The sequence below is a fragment of the Peromyscus eremicus genome, chromosome X, assembly GCF_949786415.1.
Source record: "Peromyscus eremicus chromosome X, PerEre_H2_v1, whole genome shotgun sequence".
NCBI lineage: Eukaryota > Metazoa > Chordata > Mammalia > Rodentia > Cricetidae > Peromyscus > Peromyscus eremicus.
The window spans coordinates 124928690-124942585 of NC_081439.1; the positions used below are offsets into that span (position 1 = coordinate 124928690).

At 37.6% G+C, this 13896-nt stretch overlaps 2 pseudogenes; one reads left to right on the top strand and one right to left on the bottom strand.

The window, feature by feature from the left end:
• Positions 1-7710: 7710 nt before the first annotated feature.
• On the bottom strand, positions 7711-7998 carry LOC131900218 (non-histone chromosomal protein HMG-14-like; annotated as a pseudogene).
• Positions 7999-8055: 57 nt separating this feature from the next.
• Positions 8056-13896, top strand: part of LOC131900219 (large ribosomal subunit protein uL6-like) — a 60900-nt pseudogene continuing 55059 nt past the window's right edge.

Sequence of the window (13896 nt, forward strand, 5' to 3'; positions counted from 1 at the left end):
TAACCTCAAAATGCCCACCATCAAGATATCTCTTTCATTACTCTTCTCTTCTGTCCCACCCTCAACCAACCCATCTGAATCCCTCCTGTTCCCTTCCCCCATCTTCCTGTCCCATAACCCAGTTTAGCCAGGAGATTTCTTCTATTTCCATTTCCCAAAGAAATCCATGTGTCCTTCTTTAGGCCCTCCTTGTACCTAGCTTCTCCAAGACTGTGGATTGTAGCTTGGTTATCCTTTGCTTCGCATTTAATATTTATTTAAGAGTGAGTACATACCATATTTCTCTTTATGGGTCTGGGTTACCTCACTCAGGATGATTTTTTTTCTAGTTTCATCCATTTGCCAGCAAACTACATGATGCCATTTGTTGTGGGAATTTGTTCCATTCAGCCAATGACCTTTGGGCTATCTGGCCTGATGGTTGTGTTATGTGACCAGCTAAAACTGAGGAGGGGGAATGCTCACTCTCTCTTGGTTGGTTAAAGACTGTATGGTTGGTTCTCAAAAACCCCTAAGCAAAACGAGGGCAATGACAGATATTGAATAAACAGTAGTGTTTATTTCGTTCTGTATTCATGAGTGTACTATCCTCAGTCTATATCTTAATAAATGCCGGAGATCCTTTAACAGACTCTGGTGGGTTTACATTACAAGTAGCACCCAACATGAACCAAGCCTGAAGGCAGTTAGTCTACATGATCTGCCTGAGTCTCCCTCCTAACTCCTAGTCTCCAAGGCTGCTAGCATGCTTTCCATGCCTCTCCAGTTCTGCAAGCCCTGAGCATTCCCAGTTCTGTTCCCCAGGCATGGACACCAAGCAGCCCTATCAGCCCTGTAAGTGAGCATTATAACTCTGAGGGGAAAGGTATCCTTACTGATTGGGAAGTCAGGCTATACCTTTAGCTGCTAGGACAGCTCTGGTGGCTGAAGCTGCAATGGGACAGCTCAGCTCTGGAAGGAATATATCCTGATTTGTCGGGAAGTCAGGCTATACCTGAAGCTGGTGTGTGATGGGGGACAGTCTCCCCATAGGATATAGCAATCCTGCTCCTCTCCTGGAGAGCCACTACAGCTGAGCTTTGCTCAACTCCCACTTAAGAAACTTCCCAGCAGAAATATCTGCTTCTTCTCTGGTCCAAGATGTTGCTTCTTTTGCTTCACTCTGCTGAAGGGGAATCCTGTGCAGAAATATAGTAATCTCCTGCTCCGGAGAAAAGTTGTTACTTTTTCTGCTCCACCTTTCTCATTCCCCTAAGAAGTCTCAGCAAGGTTCTTCTGTCCAGCTCCACCTTGCTCAGGCCCCCTAACGGAACGTCTCTGCAAAGTTTGTTCTGCTTAGTCCCCTAAGGAACATCTTACCAAGGTTCTTCTTCTCTGCACAGGCAAATGAAGATCTTCACACCCAAGACTCTTTTGAGAAAGAGATTTATTTGTGATGGAGGAGTCCAGGAGAGTGGCTGCCTCAACCAGGGTGAGAGAGAACAGCCAACAACTGAACAGGTAGAGGGGTTTATATAGGTTTTTGTAGGGGTGGAGTTTCTCCAGGGAGAAGATTTTCTGTCCAGGGATTGGTTAGTTTTTCCTGCTCAAGGATTGGTTAGTTTTATTTGTCAGGGGCAGAGATAGCTCTGATTTCAGAGCCGAAATGTCTTTCTTTCACTGGCCTTTCTTAGCTTTTTGGCTCTAATTCTAAGGCCAGGGCTCTGATTCTAGGTACAAAGTGTGTTGGGTTTTTTGTTTGTTTGTTTGATTTTGGTTTTGGTTTTTGGTTTGTTGGTTTTTGATTTTTTGTTTTGTTTTGTTTTTGTTTTTGTTTTCTTTTTTTACACTGGTTTCAGAGTCAGGGCATGTTTCTTTGGTTCTGGATTCAAGGATAAAGTGTTTCTTTCACTGGCTCAGATCCCAGATATACGCTGTTTCTTTCACTGGTTCTGAGCTCCAGGGTCTGGGTGGGTTTCTTTAGCTGGCCCCTTTTCCCTACAAGCCCTGCTATTCATGCACATGAGCTGAGGCAGGTTCCCACTGCATTGCGCATTTATGCTGTGTGCCTATACCCACAGCCCAAGGATGGCAGGTCTGCCACCTGCCCAGGTGGAGCCCAACTTGGCTTCACTCCAGGTCCAGGTGCTTGTGCGTGCCCAAACTCCATTTTTTGGAATACCCACTCTGAGCCCCTCCTGACCCACTGCATACACTGCCCCTCTGTCAGAACTCTGAGCTCCTAGCTCCCAGCTCGGATCGCACCCTGGTCCAATTGTCTCTGGTCCTTCTGCATACTGCCAGCCCTGCTTGTGTCAACCATGACATTCCAGGCTGCAGGCAACCAGGCCCAGGTAGCTCTTGAGCTCCAGAGTTTGACTCACACAACCTTTCCAGCCACGTATGCCTGTGCTATGCGGATGGCCCATGTAGTCCAGTGATCCATTTGAGCTAGCCATTTTCCCTCAGAATACAGATTCTGCTCTGCTTCAGCACTGGGGTAGAGATTGAGAATTCTCAGTTGCTTTCTCTTACCAAATCTGTTCGGTGTAGTTCATTTAAGTTTTGATTAGAACTCACAGGTCAGTCAACTTTTGGAGCACCTAGACAGAGTGGAGCTACAGGGTCCCAGGACCTGCTTTGGTGCCACACCTGCGACACCTACTGGCCATTATCATTATTACATCTTAAAATCCTCAAACTAGTCAGCCATCCAAATCTGTGGATCAATCATCACCTAGAACAATCTACTCATGATTTTATCTGAGGTAAATTACTTGATAACTTTAAACTTTATGTTGATAAATAAATAAGTAAATAAATAAATAATTTTTGCAATTTGTAGACTTCTCTCATGCCAATGGCAGTTAATATCACCATGGAGGAAATTAGAAACCTTCTCATTTCTGCTATGGATGGGATGATAGCAGAGATATACAACTTAGCTGGGATGAATATATAACATGAATCTTAAATGATCTTATCGATGAAAAACTCAGTGCCAGCTATTGGGGTAAATTCTGAAAGATCAGAGAGAAAGAACAAGCCATGGTTAACCTCACCTCACCAACTTCTCAGCCGATCCTGCTTCCTCAAACTGGAAACCTCTGATTCCTTATCTGAATGGATCTCAACTTAACTGCTGCTAAAAAGCCTACAAGCTTAAAAACCTCTGGTTCCTGACCCTCACGCCTTACATACCTTTCTGCTTCCTTCCATCACTTCCTGGGATTAAAAGTGTGTACCACTATGCTTGGCTATGTTTCCGGTGTTGTCTTGAACTCACAGAGATCCAGATGGATCCCTGCCTCCAGAATACTAGGATTAAGAGTGTGTGCTGCCACTGGTGTCTGCAAGGCCAAAGGCAAGCAGCTTTTTCATGAATTTATGCAACAAACATTGAGTTGTGAGATGTAACATGAATCTTAAATGGTCTTATTAATAAAAAACTTAGTGCCAGCTATTGGGGTAAATTCTGGAAGATCAGAGAGACAGAACAAGCCATAGCTAACCTCACCTCACCAACTTGTCAGCTGATCCTGTTTTCTCAAACTGTAAGCCTCTGAGTCCTCATCAAAAAAGATCTTGTGGCAAATTATGGGCAGAAAGTGAACCTTGGCAAAGAGCTTGCAGTAATTTTTTGGGGAGATTAAGAGCAAATATTCCAAAAGTGATAGAATTCAACTTATAAAGAGAGCTGATTGGATTCTGCCTCGAATTGTTTGGGAATCATCCATATCTGGAGCCTATACATTTTGTACACATGCAAACAAACAAGGAAAGGCAGGTTACAAGTCAGAAAATTTAAGTAAAGTTGTTCAAAGTCCTTATAATTCAGTTCAAATATTGGAACTGTATGCTATTCTGTTGGTGTTAATGAATTTTTCAGAACCTCTAAACATAGTTACTGACTCTCAGTGTGCTGAAAGAGTGGTCTTATATATTGAGACTGCAGAATTTATCCATGATGAGTCAGAATTAGCTTTGTTATTTATTCAGTTACAAGATATAATCAGGAATAGGAATCATCCCTTATGTATAACTCACATCTGATCCCATACAGGTCTTCCAGGCTCTCTAGCACAAGGCAATGACAAGATCTATAAACTATTGGTAGGACATGTGCTAGAGGCTTCAGAATTTCATAAAAAAAACATGTCAATTGTAAGGGTTTAAAAAAGGATTTTTTCATAACCTGGCAACAAGTCAAGGAAATTATATGGCAATGTTTTACTTATTCCTTTTACAATCAGATTCCACTCCCAGCAGGATGTAACCCAAAGGGTACTCAGAGGAATGAAATCTGGCAGATGGATGTATTTCAGTTTGCAGGATTTAGAAAACTAAAATATATACACTACAGCATTGATACCTATTCAGGATTTCAGTGGTCAACTGCTCTGAATTCTGAAAAAGCTGATTCTGTAATCACGCATTTGCTAGAAGTTATGACCATCATGGGTATACCTGTACAAATTAAAACTGACCATGCTCCAACAAATGTCTCTGGTAAAATAAAACAGTGTTTTTTTTTGTTTATTACAATATAAAGCATATCACATGTATACCACACAATCCTATAGGCCAAGCAGTCATAGACCAAAAACCCCCAGGAATAGATTACATAATGGTCTGTTAACTTTGAATTTTCCCAATGCTAATGAGAAAGGAACAACAGCTATGGAGAGACATTGGATGATAGGAAAAAAAACTACAGAATTAAATCAGCCTATATACTTTAAAGATTTCCTGACCTCAGAATGGAAACCAGGATATGTGTTATGTTGGGGATGAGGTTTTGCTTTTGTTTCTACAGGAGAAGATAAGCTGTGGATACCATCAAAATTGATAAAGGTTCGATTTTAACAAGAGAAACCTCTTAATTAGAGAAGTGATAGTTCATCAATCAGCATGAACATCCAATTAAAACTTATACCATTAACACATGACTTTTCTTCAATCAGATATAACTTGCCAAAAGGGGACCTCCAGAAAGTTAGGCTTGGGGAATGTTTTTTGTATTTTTTTTCTTTCAGGAGAATGAAAGGTAAGGAATCTGAAGAACACTGGACAATGAGGGATCTGAAGAAAAAGGACAAATCATCTAGAAAAAATGTCCCAAGAAAAAGAGTAAATTGGCCTACTGCCATATCACATATAAAGTTTCATATGTCTTCCTAAATATTTGTTTCTGCTCTTCTCTACAGACATATAATGCAAATGGTCTTTATATAGTCCCAGTTCAACTAAAAATTAAAGCTGACTTTGGAGTTGAAGAATGGCTCTCTTCTTCTCTAAACCCAAGCATGCTTGTTAAAAGGAAAATGCAAAATCTCTGTATCATACCAGAAGAAAAAGCCATCTGATATGGGACAGAAGAAAACACAATATCATAATTCTTTGGTTCTATTTTGATTCTTTAAAACTTTTTTAAGGTATGAATTTTATAACAAAACTTATAAGATTAATATATGTGTATATATGTATATATATTTTAAACTTTTGTCATGATACTAATGGTCATAAAGAGTAGTAACTTTAGAAAAGAGACTTCATCTATCTGGCTGTACATATTTTCATGTTTGAGTCTACCAGTTTTATGTAGATCCATTCAGATGAGGACTCAGAGGCTTCCAGTTTGAGGAAACAGGATTGCCTGAGAAGTTAGTGAGGTGACTTTAGCTGTGGCTCGTTCTGTCTCTTTAATCTTTCAGAATTTATGCCAATTTCTGTCTCCAGTTTTTTTTTTAGTTATAAGACCATTTAGCAATTCATATTACATGAACACATTTTCAGCTATCATTGTTATTATTCTGGAAATTCATATCTTACCCTTGAAAAAAAATAGTTTGACAACAATGTCAAAAATGAGAAACTAACTAAAATTATAGAGACTTTGCAAAATGGCTATGAGAAATTTTGATAAAGAATGTTAGCTTTGGAAGTCAATATTCCTGTTGTACAGATAGTCAAGGCTTGGCATCTATTGGTAAATGACTTTTGTAGGATCTGAATCTCTTGAACAGTGTGTGCTTCCAAAGACTTCATTAAGTCAGTCAGTTTCCTGTTCTCATCATTCATACATAATTCCAAAGCCTTTATCTTATCCATCAAGGCTACCTTATTATCCTTAGTTATTATATGTATGGCCTGTAAATTACTCTCTAAAGCCACTGTTCATCACTGACAATTCAGGCTGTATAAAAACAGGGCACAACAGCTGTTGATCTCCCAGAGGTACCAAAGGCCCTACCCTTAAAATGGTTAACTGACAAACCTGTCTGGGTTAGAAAATGGCCTATGATCTCAGAGAAATTGTAGGCCTTAGAAAAGCTGTCTCAGGAACAGCTAAATGCTCAAAATATTGAAAAATATACCAGCCCTTGGAATTCTCCTGTATTTGTTATTAAAAAGAAATCTGGAAAATGGAAAATGCTGACAGATCTAAGAGCCATAAATGAAGTAATTCAGCTGATGGGCTCTCTATAGCTTGTAATGCCTTTGCATTCTCTGTTACCTAAAGGGTGGCCTATTACAGTTATTGATTTAAAATACTGTTTCTTCACTATACCTCTACAAGAGGATTAGGAAAAAAATTGCCTTCACAGTACCTACTTATCATAATTTTCAGCCTGTTAAGTGATATCAATGGAAGTGTCTCCCCACAGAGAATGTTAAATAGCTCCAACCTATGCCAATATTTTGTGCAAAAACCATTGAAAATAATTCATGTACAGCTTTCATGTGCTATAATTTACCATTATACTGATATCTTATTAGCTGGTTTAAAGATAGATACTTTAGAAAAAATGTTCAAAGAAGTAAAGAAAGTTTTGTCTCACTGGTGATTACAAATTGCTTCTGAAAAAATACAAGAAGAGATTCTAGTAATTACTTAGGGTTTAAAACAGGTTTAAAAATTTGACCCCAAAAGGTACAAATCAGGAGAGATCGATTTTGGATTCTTAATGACTTTCTTTCTTTCTTTCTTTCTTTTTTTTTTTTTTTACTCTTTCACAACTGAGACTTTATTGGTTGAGTACATAGACATTTCAATTCTTAAAACATGGACCCAAACTCTAAGAGTCATACATTGTGTTCACGTACCCAAAAGAGCCATGTGTTGTTTCTCTTTGAACTTATTCCACTGATGTTCCATCCTAAACTTGGCAAGTTTTCCCTAAGACCTCACATAACAATCAAATGCTCACAATCCTTAATTCCACTGACTCACAATTTTATGCCACATACAGTACATATTCAAAATTTCAATCTTTCACAGCACATTATCACAATTGTTAGGAAAATGGACTGCCATGACCAGAGACAGTTCTGACAGGGCAAGGACCGAGGAGTGGTTTTTAGGATACAGTTCTACTAGAAACATGAGACCAGAAATAACTGAAAATATTCCAGACACAAATGCACGACCAAGACTCCAAGTATGCTTTGTGTTGTAGGATATAAAACTAGCCCCCTCTACGGAATGTTATGGTGACCCTCGAGACAGTCACAGCCTCTCCTGATTCAGTATCCTGCTCTTTTCTGGTTGTACCAAAAAATAAACAACCAGCAAGTGATTTAACCTCTTAAAAAATCATTTACACTTAAAAAATGGGATGAGGCAGGACTTCCTCCCACCTTTTCTCGAATTTACAAAGTAGTTGATAAAAATATTCCTCTGGATTGTACAAGAAGGGAGGCGGGGACGCTGACAGACACAATGGATGGTTAGTGGGACTTGGCTTCTTTCTCTTCAACTTCAGAGGCTGGACTCTGATTCTCAGCCACTCCATTTTCTGCAGGCGCACCTGTGGTCTGCTGGTCAGCCACCTCTGCCTGTTTGCCCTTTGCTCCCCTCTTCCCTTTGGTTTGCACTTTTTTGTCTGACGATTTATCCTTTCCTGTGGCCTTCTTCGGCTTCACATCCACCTTGGCAGGGGCGGCTTGGCTGACAGCCTCGCAGAGCGCCGCTTGAACTCCACCTTCACCGCTCCTGCTAACCTTCCTCTTGGGCATCATGGCAGCACTGGGTGGGAGGTGCGTACGAGGCCGAACCCCTTATAGAGCTACCGCATGAACTGCTGCGACCTGCCACAGGGGCAGTGGGTGAACCTGATGGAACCTCTTAATGACTTTCAGAACTTGCTAGGAGACCTTTCTAATTTATGGCTCACTATTGGGGTAAAAACTGATGAACTGAGTAATATGTTCAAAAGCTTGGATGGTGACAAGGACTTAAGTAGTCCAATAGCTGAATTCCTTCAGCTGAATTATCAGCTGAAGCTGAGAGAGAATTAGCTTTGGTGAAAAAGAAATTACAGGAGGCACATGTGGATCATGTAGATCCAGAGCTTAACTACATTCTAGTCATATTACCCTCTGTGCATTACCCTACAGGGATTTTAATGCAGAGGAAAGATGCTATATTGGAATGGCTATTGCTACCACATAAACAGAATAAGAAGTTATAGACGTGTGTGGAAAATATTTCTGATTAGATTTTCCAAGGAAATTTTAGACTTCATCAATTGACAGAAAAAGACCCAGGAGAAATTTTAGTATCTTTAACTAATGAGGAAATTTCCACTTTATGATCAGAAAATGAATATTGGCAAAGAACTTGCAGTAATTTTTTTGGGAGGGATTAACAACCATTATGCCAAAAGCAAGAGACTTTAATTCATGAAAAGAACCAGTTGGATCTTTCCTCACAATGTACAGAGAACACCAATCTCTGGCATTCCTACATTCTATACTGATGCAAATAAATCAGGAAAATCAGGGTATAAATAAAGAAATTTAAGTAAAGTTGTTCAAAGCCTTTACAATTCTGTATAAAAGTTTGAATTGTATCCAATTCTCATGGTACTAATGAATTTTAAAGAACCCCTCAATATAGTTCCTGACTCTCAATATGCAGAAAGGGTTATTTTATATATTAAAACTGCTTAATTTATTCCTTATAAAACAGAATTTTATTATTTACACAATTACAGGAAATAATACAGAATAGGAATCATACATCAGATCCCATATTGGTCTGCCAGGTCCCCTAGCATAAGGTAATGATGAAAATGATCAGTTATTAATAGTAAATGTGCTTGGGGCCTTATAATTTTGTAAAAAACACCATGTCAATAGCGAAAGTTTGAAAAAGTGTTTTTCCATCACTTGTAGGAAATTTTTAAAAAAAATGTCTGACTTGTTCTTTCTATAACCAAACTCCATTACTTTTAGGAAGTAACCCTAAAGGCATACAAAGAAATGAAATTTGACAAATTGATGTGTTTCACTTTGCAAAATTTGGAAAATTATAATGTGTATACCATACAATAGATATGTTTTCAGGGTTTCAATGGGCAACTGCTTTGGGTTTTTAAAAGGCTGATTCTGCCATTACATACCTATTAGAAATCATGCCCATTGTGGGTATATCTGTATGACTTAAGACTGACAATACTCCAACGTATATCTCTAGTAAAGTGAAACAGTTTTTTGCATATTATAATATAAAGCATATTACAGGTATACCACAGTTTAGCTGAGATCTATTTGGACGAGGACACAGAGGCTTCAGTTTGAAGAAACAAGATCAGCTGAGGAATTGGCGAGGTGAGGTTAGCTGTGGCATGTTCTGTGTCTCTGATCTTTCAGTGTTCACCCCAATATCTGGCTCCTGGGTTTGTTTTTATTAATAAGACCTTCTAATAATTCGTCCTACTAGTGGCTAATTTTGCCACAATGAAAGCAAACACCATAAGAAGTTTCTTCAATACCTATCATCTTTGAAGTAAATTGTTGCTGCCAGGAGCAGATGTGTCTCATTGCCATGAAAAGCCCTAACTTAGCCAAACATTTTAAATGTCATATTCTGTACGTCTTTGAAGTATTTAAAGACCATGTATCTAAAATACATCTGTTTAACCTAGAAAACATACCTAACATATCTACAAATTTGATAGTTATAAACAATTAACCACTAACAGTAATATAAAAGAAAAAGCTATGTAAAATGGAAAATACACAGATCCTGTATGTTATTGTGTTAATTTTGAATTTTTTGATTGTTGAAAAGCAAAGAGCAACTGTAAAGAGACCTGGAATTGAAATAAATCAGCCTATATACTTTAGGAATGCCTTAACTTTTAAAAAAGTCAGAAAGTATATTTGTCAAATGGAAATAAAAAGTGCTTTGGAGTTTTGTTCACACAGAAGATGAGAGGCTGTGGATTCCTTGAGGGTTGATATGGATCAGCTTTGATCAGGCAAGATCTCCTGAACTTCGACAGGTGAAATCTATCATCAAATGTTACTGTTGGTCTTCCCAGGACTTGGCCACTATCTCAAATTTTCTCTCTGGGACCCTAAAGATACTCATTCACAGACAGCAGGAAGATGTATGGAGAAGCTATGCCCACATTCCCAAGAATTGGGGAGTGTGGGTGGCTGTTGGTTATTTGGTGGGTTATGGGTATTTGTTCTCATTTAGGGGAATATAGTATATTAATACAAAATTAAAGTTATTTTGCTAACATTGTATATATGCTTCTACTCTTATTTAAATAATTTTGTATATTGATAAAAAAAATTAAGGTTATTTTTGTTACAACATATTATATGTATGTTTCTATTTTTGTTTGAGGTATTGTGCTTATGCAGTTTATTTGGAAATGTAAGGTGAAGTTCTAGTTTTTGAAATCTATTGCTATAAACTATATAGGATAATCAGGAAACATAGGTTAGTAGTTAATATTCTACTACATTTCCCCATACCACTACCCTTTCAGGCCTGAGTAGCAAGCAGAAACAATCTGTCTTTTTTGAAGTAAGAGGCAGAGTCATGGAGAGAAAATCTTGCATGAAGCAGAGATATGGGATATCTGAAACTAAGGAAGGTATACTAACTTTGAGAAAAACTATAAAGAAAACCAGAACCTCAATCTCAAAACAAGGTAATGCCAGAAGATGTCCAATGTATAAAACATTAGCCTTCTTCATGACTTGATTACTTATTTGAACTGTCTAAGAAACCATACACCTTTTCTCAGATACAAATTTTTTTTCTTTTGGTCTCCTTATCTCTATGTATCATGCCTGCCATTCACTTGTGAATTCTTTGCAAGATAAAGTAAACAAGCAAAGCAACTCCTTTCTGAATGCCAAATGAATAAATATAATCAAGATTGAACAGATGTTGTAGCAGTCAGATAAGAATTTTGAAATAAGTATGTAAATATGACAAATACCATAGCAGGAATGACAGAAACCTTGCAAAATAATCATAAGAAAATACCAATGGGAACAAAGTAGTCATCAGATAGAAAGCAGTATCTGATGAAATACTGGTGAGAATATCAATCACACAGAAGAACAGAAGCACAATATTCAGGCTTGAGGGGAATTTAAACAAATGCAAAAACTCTTTATAATAGATACAATTTTCCGTTGCTGTGGGATAATGCTTTTGTACACTGGTTTAATAAAACACTGATTGGCCAGTAGCTAGGCAGGAAGTGTAGGTGGGATAAGCAGACAAGGAGAATATTGGGAAGAGGAAGGCTGAGTCAGGAGATGCCAGCCCACTGTCCAGGGAGCAGCATGTAATGGTAAACAGGTAAAGCCATGGAACATGTGGTAACATATAGATTAACAGAAATGGGCTGAGTTTAAGTTTAAGAGTTAGTGAGTAGTTAGTCTGAGCCAATGGCCAAGCAATTTTAATTAATATAAGCCTCTGTGTGTTTACTTGGGTCTGAGCAGCTGTGGACTGGGTGGGACACAGGAAAACTTCCAGCTACATTCCCTTGCAAACATAGATAAAAAGAGTATTTTGCTGTACGTGATTAGAGGATCTTATGCACAGAGTCTATAATTAATACAATGATATTTACAGTGTTATATGACATCTGAAGGCATCAAGGTAATGAAAAAATGCTCACTACAGCCTCTTATATAAAATGATAGTTATAGATGGACAAGTGCTTAAGTTCTACTATGTTAGGTATCACATATTATCATAGCCAACATTCAGATGTTTAACCCTCAAAATATTTTCACATGGTATAGAGTATTGACCAAAGAATCCAGAAGTACTATACCTAGATAAAAAAAGAGTAAACACTTTTTCCTTTAGCAAACCTCTAGAATGGAAAGAATTTGGTAGCAAGAGGAGGCAAGTCAGTATGTATTGACTCAGGAGGAAAGACTTCTCCAAATCATGGTATAGTCTGAAAGACAGCTGTCCTCACTACAGCATTTGTAGTAACACAGTGATGAAAGGTCATATGGTAATTTTAAAGAATGGAGCTCAATTGCAGGTGATTAACTTAAAACTGATGCAACCCAAAAGGGAATGATTCAGATGCTTTATATTATTCACACACTGAGTTACTTTCCAGTAGAATGGAAGTAGTTAAGAAACAATGCTGCTTCTTACTTCCTCTCTGGAAGAATGGTCTCTTTCTATCTCCTCACACCAAGTAATACCAAAAACTGTTACTTGGCAATAAGAGGACCAATATAAAAAAGTGACTATGAGATTGCCCAAACTCTAACTTTCTGCTTCCAAAGTATGACCTAAATGATTGTTCCTTCTTTATGAACTACCAAGCCTCTTGCATTTCACTTTACTTCTCAATAAAGTTGAAGTCCCAACTCAATTAAAAATTAAATCTAGCTTTGGTTTTGGACTATGGCTCTCTCTCTACATTCAAGCATGTTGTTAAAAGAAAAATTCAGAGTCTCTGTCTCATATCAGAAGAGTCACCTTGTATAGGATAGAAGAAAACCAAAATCTAGGGACTATTGTTGTTACAATTCTCATTCTCCCCACACTTATTTTTGACTTTTTAGAACTTTTCTTTAGATACATTATTATCTTAAAATTTAAACTTTCTGTCTTGATATTAATAATGTTTAAGTTTTCTACAGTAAACAATACATTTTCCTAACAGTGATCTCTGAAGTCTGCAAAAGAAAGATGGGGCCACACAACAACAATTCCACCTGCTTCATAATAATGCCACCCAGCTGATAAACACCACTTAATGATTGGCTTTAGACTGCAATCTGTACAGGACACTTCCAACATGGCTAGCTGAGATGGTCCACCATCTTACACTATTCTATCCAGAAATTCAGATAAATTCTACCCATTACTCTGACACTGGCTAAAAATGCTGCAGCTAGTCCTTATAAGACTTAATCATAATCTTAGTTTTTTTTTACAGGATCCCACAGAGATACCATGGCCCCATAGACAGCAGGAAGCAAGTCTAAGGAAATGACACTCCCTTTTCCAACAGGTTTTTGTTTTCTAAGGGTTATGGATGATTGGCATTTGTTTGGGGTTGGTTATAATTGTTGTAGTATTGGGGGTGGAACAATAAAGTTAAGTTCAGGAATCTCTTTTGGAATAGAAAAAGGGGCATAGATAGAATTAGAATAGGATAATAAGGTAGATCATTGTATCTTCTTGTATACTAAATTAACAATTCTCAGTTTTAGATAACTTGCATTAGTATGAATTTTATATATTGATAGAAATGTAAAATTATTTTTCTATTCTTGTTTAAGACTATTTGTGTATTAATACAAATTCAAAATTGTATTTGTCATATTTTATATATGTTCCTACTTCTGTTTAAATTTTTTGTATATTGATACAAATGTAAAATTATATTTGTCATCCTGTATATATATTCTACTTTCGTTTAGGATATTTTTTATATTGATGCATTTCTGCTCTTCTCTACAGACACTTAACACAAATGGTCTTTTGGTAGTCCCAGTTCAATCAAAAATTAAGGCTGGCTTTAGAGTTGGAGAATGGCTCTCTCTTTCTCTAAACCCAAGAATGTTGTTAAAAGGAAAATGCAAAATCTCTGTATCATGCCAGAAGAAAGCCATCTTCTG